We start from the raw sequence: 10,704 nt of genomic DNA on the forward strand, positions 1-10,704 counted from the left end.
CTCAAACTCACTTATGTAGCCCAGGCCAGCCATAGGCAATCCTCCTGCCTCAGCCTCCTCAGTGCTGGGATTACACTATGCCCAGTTCACATCTTTTTATTTGTTGAAGATTTTAGACCCTGTTCCAGTGTTTTCCCTTCCAGAACTATTCCAGTGGTGATTCCCAGTGATTTCAATATCCACAGAGGTACTCCTCAAAAGTGTACTTGTAGGGATGGAGACCCTAGGCAGGGAGAGATGAGGAACAACTCCCCAACACACAAGCAAGAGTTCATATAGTTGGCAGAACAGGCTTAACCACCCTCGAAAAGCTGACAGTCTGCAGTTTCACCTCCTCTTCACGCTGTACCCTGCAAAGCTTGATTTGCTAAAATCAAAAGGAAAAAGAACCTCGACCCTAAGGTGTAAAAGGTACCCAAAAGCCTTTCCCCGTTGTCCCTAGTAACGAGCTAAGTCAACCAATTAACCAATCAAGCAGGGGAGCCCTCAGCCCAGAGACAGGATAGGCCCCCCCACCATTATAAAACCAACATCTTGAGCCCCCCTCAATAGTGGCTCCGTTTCGGCACCCCTGCCTGTCTCTCTGAGAGAAAGCAGCTATACTCTGGCACGCTTGCTGAATAAAAGTACAATTTGCTTCTACGCTTTCAGTCTCTATCTGTTTCTTCCACAACCTTCTGCATTGGACTGCGAGGACTCTCCACCATCTCCACCTGTTCCCTGATCCCTCCATTTCCAAAAATCTTTTCCTCAACCAATATCAGGCACTCACTCATTCCCACAGTTATACCCTTGACCTTGTAATCACCCAATAAGAATCCCCAATTCAATACTTCTTTGTAAATATTCCATACCCCACTCAACACCAGCAAGCATTTCTTTCCAGTATGCTTTTCCCAATAAAATCTTTGGCATTTTCAAAAAGAAATCCATTGACCCTACCAACTTTTCCTCACCCATTAATCTCTCCGCTCCCACTATGAACCATTCCTTACTTTCATTTCTTCCCCACATTATGATGAGCATTGTTTTGATACAGATTCTGAACTCCCTGCTCTTCGTCACCCTCCATGGAACTTACCAGGCAAAAATCTCTAATGCAGCCCACTTTTTTGCTTATTTGATGACTACATCCAAGCAGTTAAATTTTCATTTGAAAATAAAAGACAGTGATGACTCATTTCAGTTTATATTCATACAAACATATAAACATATCTCAACTGAACCCTGTACTATTCATTTCACAGTTCCTACTCTTAAGATGACTGTTTCACATATATCCATTTCTTGTTGAGCCTCAAACACCTGCTCTTGCTTCCTTTTACTTAGCCAACAGCTTCAACTGTAATTTCATGAACTTAACAGAAACAATAACAGAGAATTACTTCATCTTCCTACCTTCCAATCTGCTAGTTTGTATTCATATCTCTAGTCCCATCTATAGCAAAATCTCTTGAAATTATTGTCTACTATCACAGTCTCAAATTTTATGCTACCGTTTTCTCCTAAACTAATTCCAACTAAATTTTCACATGAATCAGTACAGCAAAACTGCCTTTGGGAAGGTTACCGATGGCCTCCGCTCTATCAAACCTATTGTTAATAGTAGAGCCTCATCTTACTGAAACTCTCATAAAGCTTTAAAACTATTAACAACCCTCACACACACTGAAAGCATTTTCTTCACCTGTCTGCTAAATACTACTGCCCCTGTACTTCTTCCTTACTGCTCCTTCTCAGTTCTCTTTGCTACTCCCTCAGCTTTCTGACCTCTAAATGCTGCTGTGCCTTTTATGCCAATAGTCAATGCCTTTTGAGTTCTTAATTTCATTCTTTTACTTCTTTTTTCTTTTAAGCACTGGGGATTAAACAGTGGGCCTCATGCATGTTAGGTAAGCACTCTACCTCTGAGCTATATATGCCCAGCCCTCAAACGCTCCTTATTTTGCCTTTTCTACTTTCACTGCTTTGAACTACCATCTCTGTGCTTATGATTCCCAAAGCTACATCTCGGACCTCAACCAGTCCCTTCAACAGAGTCACATTTCCACCTATCTTCTTACATAACAAAAATCACTAAAATGCATCGTGCCCAACACTGACATCTACATTTTCCTCACCCAAACCTATCCTCCCACTAGGAAGGAACCCTTTCATATACCCAGTTGATTCAAGCAATGTATCTTGATTATTCTGTCAGATGCTGCATCCTACCCCTCACAGTGAAGTCATCTTCAACTCCTTCACAATGTAAACCTTCAACATAACTAAAGAGTATACCACCTCTTCCCACGTCTATTGCCATTATCCTAATCCAAACAACTGTCACCTCCTGCCTGGACTATGAAAATATCCTTACAACTGTCTGCCAAACACTTGCCCTCACACAGCACCCAGAGAAATCCTTTCAAAATGAAATTTAAATCATATCATTTTTCTGCTCCTCAACCTCTAAGGGTCCCCATTTCCCATTATCACAGTAATTTGCACTAATAAAATACAGGGTCAGACTCACAGCATACAATGTCCTAAATGACCTAACCCAGGCAACTCTCCTGGTCTTGTTTCCTACCACTCTTAGCCTTGTTCATTGCTCCTCAGTTACACTTGTTGTCCCTTAAACAAGCAAGCAAACTAGAGGTTTCACACAATCATCTAGGAGTGCTAGACTCTTCCTTCAGACATCTATATGGCTGGCTCCCTTCTTACTCAAAGGAAGTGAAGGAGCTTGGGCTGTTTTGTTCAGTGAGTTTTCTGTAGTACCTGTAACAGTATTTGATATATAACAAGCACTCAACAAAGATGTTATTTGAATCAATAAATATTTCCCTTCCAAGCTTCAAAAGAAAAGGTTGCTTGTGCACACTTAAGATCCCATTCCTTAGGTTCAACTCAATTCTCTATTCACATTAATATGAACTCCACCCACATCATTCCACTACTCCTCTCTTGCTATGGTTATAGTACCTTCATGGTCCAAAGCCCCTGGACACTTTTCTGTTTTGATATCATATGCTCTTTTAGTCAATAACTACTAAAGCTATTACAGTGAAAGCTACTATAGTGAAAGTTAGAAATGATTGCCACATTCACAAGTTTAATATATAAATATAAGTCCTCAGAATTTAAAACAGCTGGTAAAATCTTCCTGGATGGAACACATTCTTCACTTGGATTTCTGCATACCACACTTCCTCGTTTTCTCTCATGCCTATGGCAACTCCTATGGTGTCCCAGCTTCCACACAAATTTTAGACACAAAGAGTTCCACAGAGCTCTTAGTCCCTAATTCATCTCTAACTCCAAATGTCCTCTGAGAGAGCCAAGTGCCTATAGACTATCTCCTCTTTGCTAACTTAAAGCTTTCTCTCCTTTAACACACCTAAAATTAACTGTTTACCTCCTCATCCAAGAATCTTCCTCTTCTCATAAGTGTTTTTCCATCCGCATTGCTTTGCCACATGTAACACACCTAAATCCTTCACCCTGATGGAACTCACCTTAATGTCAATACTGCTTAGACAATTCAAGAAGGTGTAATAAGCAACTTGCTCCCACCACACCACAACCCAGCTACAACCCAGCTCCAATTCCAAGCTGGCTCTACATTGTGCTTACTGGCAGCAGAAGCATGGACTAACTGACCCAATCATGGAGAAGTCCAATGTACAGTGAGAGAACGTAAGTATGGAGGCCAGCAGACCAAGGAAGAAAGTATAAACATGGTCAGCAGCTTCAGGGATCCCGTTTACCCTCCCAAAGTGACTGGGTAAGACACAACCAAGAAAGACCACACAGAGGCTGCAGGCTACACACAGACCCCTGAAGGAGTTTAAACTCAGGCCAAGAATGACACACACCCTGCTTTCTGTAATTAGAAACCAGGCCTGGGGAGTGTTGACATTAAGTCCAAAAATCTGCTTGAACCCTGGCCCCTTAGCCTACATCAGGCACAGACCAGATGGCTGATTGCTTTTTCTATTTACCAACATAAGCAAGGTATGTCTCAGCTTAAACCACTACCACAGTCTGGGGTGAATGGACAGAGGAGCCTCTGGTGCAGGAAGGGTGCCTCTCAAACCCACAGGCCCTACAACTAGGTGCAGAAAATCATGACTTGCTGAATTACAAGAATGCAGATGCTGGAAAGAGACCAACCACTCATTCAAAAACACAGACACAGGGAGGAGGGGGTGAAGGGAAGACAGAGGTGAGGGGAAAAAAATGGGAACCAAGACCTGTCATGTAAAGGTACAAGATCCCAATGATGAATATAACTGCACTGTACACCTAAAATGTACCAATAAACTCAATGACAAAAAAAAAAACACATTAATTTTTACTGTCTTTACTTTCGTTTTTTCTTTTTCATTAGTACTTTTCTGTGACTATCTTCTAATGCAATAATTTCCTTTTACACCTCAATATGATCCCCTATCTAACTTTTCTCTTTCTCATCTTCCATTCCTTTTTTTAAAAGATTTTTTTCCATTTTCCAACTCCCCACTTCCTCTACCTTTACTATTGTAACTATTAAGGGCCGGGAATTCACCTCAGTGGCACCACGCCTGCCTTGCAAGTGCAAGGAGGCCCTTAGTTCAATCCACCGCACCAAACAAAACAAAACTCATAGGTGGGGCTTTGGGGATGTGGTGGATCATGGATGTCTGCTACTGGCTTGTGGGTTCATGAAAACTCGATCACCCACTGATTGATTTAACATGGTTATCAGTGATGGGGGTTGCTGAAGAGCGTGGGTGACACTAACCAATAGGCTTATAGCCCAGATGGAATACAAAGAGAAGAAAGAAAGGCAAGCTCACTGTCTCCTTCCTGCCATGCCATGAAATGATGCCTTATCTTGGAACCAACTGACTATGGCCTAAAATTTCTACAAAATATGAGCTAAAATAAAACTCTCCTCCTTTAACTTGTGAGTGTGGCTATTCTGTCTCAGCAATAAGAAAGTAACTAAGACAGATTTTGGTATCCAGGGTGTGGATGTTGCTGAGACACTACCTGGCGATGTGGTTAAGGAGCCTTTGGAACTGGCTTGTGAGAGGAGTTTGGAAAGGTTTGGAGAAGCAGACTTAGGATACTGTAGGCCGAGCTTGATGGGAGGTCTGGGCAGAGCTCAGAATACCAGAATGCTATAGAAATACAGCTGGTAAAGACCAGGCTTAGGAGGTTTCAGTAGGAACAAGAATTACATTGGCTATCAGATTCTAGACCATGAGTGTTACACTTTCTCAGAAAATTTGTCTGCATTTTGCTCATATCCAGACACTTTGCTCAAGACTGAGATTAAAAGCAATGGACTAGGGCCAGGGATTTAGCTCAGTGGTGCCACTGCCTGCCTCACAAGAGCAAGGAGCCAAGTTCAATCCCAGTACCAAAAAAAAAATTAAAAAGCAGTGGATTAATCAACCTGGTGGAAAAAAATTCAAGTTAATCTAATATTGAGCCAGTGGAATGGCTATAGTTGGGGGCTTCTAACTAGATCTATGTCAAGAATCAGGAAGAAAGGTCCAATAGAATGATTTTTAAATTTTTGAGTTTGGCCAGTAACAAAGCTCCATTAAAGCTACAGCCTTCAAAGATGGACCAAAGAAGAATATGGTTGCTGAAAAGATTGATAATACAAAGCCAAGCATTTTAAAAGAGGAAAATAAAAAGCCTGAGGACATCACAATAACTAGCAAAACCCCACCCTTTGTAACTTCATAACTGCAAATGTGAAAGACTGGATTCAGAAGAGAGCCCCAGGGCACCATGTTCCAGAATGGAGGTGGCCTAAGAAATGCATTCCTCAGAATTGGGTTCATAGTGCCCAGCAGTCCAGGCATGCAACCCATAGAGCCAAGAGAGAGGGAAGCCTGGCTACTGCTCCAGCTGGCAGCATATCTTGGCATCATCCATGTGGCGTATGCAGAACAATTGTGGGGTCAGGAAGGCTTCCACCCAGATTTCAGAAAAAGGCCTGGAAGGCCAGTCAGTGTGCCCCTAGAGGTAGGTATAAGAAGAAGCTCTGAGTGTGAAACTAAAAGAACAGCGCAAACCACAGGAAGTTGGACAAGCCAGAAACCCAGATCACCTGAGGAAAGTCACAATGAATGAGCAAGGCTGACCCAAGAGAGAGGCTGCAGAGGACTGTAATATTGATTATGCCCAAAATGGAAGTTGGACAAGCCAGAAACCCAGATCACCTGAGGAAAGTCACAATGAATGAGCAAGGCTGAGCCAAGAGAGAGGCTGCAGAGGACTGTAATATTGATTATGCCCAAGCTACCATGGGCCAAGCCCCAAGATGGCTCTTAACCTCCTCCCTACTCCCTTTCTCCTTCATGGACCAGAGAGTCAAACAGACTGTGGACCCTGGATGGCAGAACCCCAGGAGACAGTTACATTATGTATCCTTCTTTCCTTATTCGCTTTCTGCGCATGTCCAATCACAAGACAATCACGTTGTGTTCAGCCACGTAGCACTAATTACCCTGCTTTCTCTTCCTGTTCGTCTTACACTATAAAGAGTTCACTGGACTCCCGGCAGCCATTGGCTCCTGACAGGCTATTGTTCCACCTGGTCCTAGTTTTCAAGCATAATCTTGGTGTTTTCATTTTTGCCCCCTCCCATTGCCTCACCAAAGCCTATGCATTTATTGGTGCAGCTTTCTGGGAGGTGACTGGATCAAGGATGTGTGATACTAGATTATGTGTGTGTGATAACTGGATCTGTCCACTGGTTGATTTAGCATAGTCAGGATTACTGAAGAGAGGAGCCCACCCTGGGTGTGGATGGCACCAATAAATAGGTTTGTAGCCTGGATGGAATAAAAAGGGAAAGAAGGAAAGTAGGCTTGCTGCCTCCTATATGCCACAGCATGAATGGTTTCTCCACTGCCATTTTACCCTGCCATGGAACCAATGTACTACAGCATGAGATCTTTCCTCCTTTAACGTGTGGGTGACAAGTATCTTGTCCCAGCAATGAGAAAGTAAGACACTAATCTTACCAAAAAAGCGGGGGGGAAATACCCAAATCAGTGCAATTAGGTATGAAAAAGGTAAAGGAAATACCCAAATCAGTGCAATTAGGTATGAAAAAGGTAAAATCACAATGGACACCATAGAAATCCTGCTAATTATTAGCAAATACTTTCCAAACATGTATGCTAATAAATTGAAAACTTCAGAAGAAATGGATATATTTCTAGATATATATGAATTACCAAAACTTAACCAAAATATTTACAAACCTCAAATAATCCAATAACAGGCAATGAAATTGAAGGAGTTATAAAAAAAAAACAAAACTGCCAACTAAGAAAAGACAAGAAGATCTAACACCAGTATTCCTCAAAATCTGTAGTGAAATTGAAAGGAAAGGAGTACTCCAAACATCACTTCTGAAAATCGGTATTACCCTGATTCCAAAATGAGAAAAAGATCCAACAAAAAAAGGAAAATATATTCCAATCTGTTTAATGAATATATATGAAAAATCTTCAGTGTTGCATACTGGTAAATAGAATGCAACAAATAATCAAAAAAAATCACACAGAATGACCAGGTAAGCTTCATCCCAGGGACAGGATGGTACAACATGCACAAATCAATAAATGTAATACTACAAAAAAATAGTATTCACAATGGCACCAACAACAATTAAATACTTATTAACCTACCCAAGAAACTGAAAGACTTTTACAATGAAAACTACAGTACTCTGAAATAGGAAATGATGAAGATATCAGAAAATGGAAAAACAGAGTCCAGCCTGAGCTACATAGTGAGTTCAAGGGCAGCCTGAACTATGTAATGAGACCCTGTCTCAAAAAATAAAAGACAAAGAAAATGGAATAATATTCCATTCCTAGACAGAAATAACCAATAGTCAAAATACCAATACTTTCAAAATTGATACACAGATTAAATGCAATCCTAGTCAAAATACCAACATCATTCTTCACAAAACTGGAAAAAACAATCCTAAAATTATACAGAACAAGGAAAGACTCAGAATAATATAAGGAATTCTGAATAAAAATACCAAAGTGGGAGGCATCACATTACAGGACTTCATGCTATACTACAAAACTATAATGATAAAAACTATATGGTTCTGGCACAAAAACAGATATGCAGATCAATGAAACAGAATAGAAGACGCAGGAAAAAAAACCCAACCACATTCTACTATTTGCTCTTTGACAAGGGGGCCATAAACATAAACCAGAGGGAAAACCAACTCTGTAGGAAAATTGGCTATCTACATGTAGATGATGAATCTACACCCATATTTCTCACCATATACTAAACTAAAATCAAAATGGATCATAGAGCCAAATGTAAAAACAGAAACAATCTGCTAGAAGATAAAATTGATAAAACTCTTGAAGTCATTGGCAAGGACTTTCTGAATAGAACCGCAGTACACAGGAAATAGTACCAAGGACCAACAAATGGGATCATATCAAATGTAAAAACTTCCACAGAGCAAAATAAACAATCAACAGAGCAAAGAGATAACCTTTATATTGCTAAAATAAAAATTTTCGAAAGCTAGGTATGATGGCTCATGCCTGTAATCCCAGCACCTGGGAGGCAGAGGCAGGAGGATTGGTGTGAGTTTGAAGCGAGCCTGAGCTACATAATGAGTTAAGGGTCAGCCTGAATTTAAAGTTACACTCTGTCTCAAAAAACAAACAAAAAATTTACCAGCTAGTCTTCAAGGGACTAGAATAAGTAAACAACCCAATAAAAAAAAAAATTAGGATCCTTCCCCCAATACAGAAGTCCAAGTCAAAAAATACTGATAACTAAAATGAGTAGACACTTATCAAAAGAAGTATGTATGCCCAATATATATATATGAAGAAATGTTCAATATCTCTGGTAATTAAAGAAGTGCAAATTAAAACAACATTGAGACTCCCTCTTAGAATATAAGAATGGCCATCATCAAGAAATCAAATAATAACAAGTGCTGGCAAGGGTGCAGGAAAAACAGAACCTTTCTACATTGATGGGGGAATTTAAACTAGTACAATCATTATGGAAATCAATACGGAGATTCCTTAAAAAACTAAAAATAGAAAAAATTCCATTTCACATATCTATTCCCCTTCAAGGTATCTTTCCAAGAGTAAAAGACATATATTACAGTGATAAATATGGATGTATCTTAAAACCATGTGTTAAATGAAATAAATCAGATACACAAGCTTAAATATTACATGATTTTTCTTATATAAAAAAACAAAATAAGAGCCACATCCTCTCCCGCTGGGAGCCGCCATCACTCCAGCGCCAGGAGGGCTGCCTGGGCCCCAATTCACCCCCAGGAAGGATAGCCACACCCTCTACTGCCGGGAGCCGCTATCACTCCAGCGCCAGAAAAGTAGCCGCATGGGCACCCTTGAAACCCCACAACTCCTCTAACTCCCCCCACCCCCCCGCACGTACTCAAAGACCTCCTGATTGTGCCAGTCTTTGGACCCACTCTGCAGAGGCAGAGATGGTCATAAAGGGTATTTTTCTGAGTTCCCAACTTTGAACATCTTTAAAGAAAGGGCGTGGGAAACCTGTAGTGGAACGGTGTGGAATTCAACAGTTCAGAAGGTTGGGGAACTCAATCTGGGCCTTGCAGCCCGAGGTCAGTCCGTGTCATAGGGTTCAGCCATCAGCTAACTGACATCAGGGGTCTTGCGTCCTAGCTCTGTCAGAGCCCACATCCTAAATAGTAAATATACTATATTGAAGAGTTTGTTCACTGCACACATGTTTTGGACTGCTTCTTGATTTCAATTTAATTCAAATGGTTTAAGGGTGATGGACTAGTGACTACCACAGGTGGTCAGTTTCCAACTTGTGCTTGATCTTAATGTGTTGCTGATTGTATCAGTTGGGATAAAGCATGGCGGTTGATTTGATGAGCTGTTTTCTCTGATGTTATGAAGATGAGAATGTCTGTGGGTCGTTAGAGACCCAGAAGCTAGGGCGCAACTGTATCAGGAAGATTTGGGTGATGACCCAGAGATTAAACCAAGGACAGCCCCACAACAAAAATAAAAATGAGAAAACACTTAAGCAAGACACAAAGACAGACTTACAGTTCACCAAGGGCAATTGAGGATGAAAAGGCCGATAGTGAACCACCAGGACACCCTGAACCCAAAGCACAGGAAGTAACAAAACAGATCAATCAGGCTCTAGAAAAATTTAAAACAGAATTAATTTCCCAGATAACCATAGAGATGCTGAGCAAAATGAAAGTCGTGATTCGAGACTCTAGAACAGAAACTGACAAAAAAATAGATGAGCTCAGGACCACGAGAGAAGCCATGAAGGCCCAGCATAAGAAAGAAATGGAAACAATAAATGCCCAACATAGGAAAGAAATGGAATCCATAAAACAGATTCAAACAGATCTCCAGGAGATTAAACACTCCATAGAAAGTGTACGCAACAGAATAAAAGAATATGAAGATAGACTCTCAGATATAGAAGATAAGATTGCAGTCAGTGACCATGAAAAGAGAGGTCTCTTAAAAACAGTAGGGGATCATGAGAAATTGATCCAGCAACTCCTAGATGATGCAAAGAAGAATAACATAAGACTGATAGGAATCCATGAAGTAGCAGGAGAAAATACAAATGACTTAAAAAAGCTGTTCACAGAATTAATGACAGAAAACTTCCCAA

General features: G+C 40.8%; 1 protein-coding gene across 6 annotated transcripts in view; it reads right to left on the reverse strand.

Moving 5' to 3' along the window:
- Positions 1 to 10,704, reverse strand: part of Wrn (WRN RecQ like helicase) — a 142,001-nt gene that overhangs the window by 93,783 nt on the left and 37,514 nt on the right. The window lies entirely within an intron of this gene.

Source organism: Fukomys damarensis, unplaced genomic scaffold, assembly GCF_012274545.1.
Source record: "Fukomys damarensis isolate Sample0158 unplaced genomic scaffold, DMR_v1.0_HiC HiC_scaffold_18, whole genome shotgun sequence".
Lineage (NCBI taxonomy): Eukaryota > Metazoa > Chordata > Mammalia > Rodentia > Bathyergidae > Fukomys > Fukomys damarensis.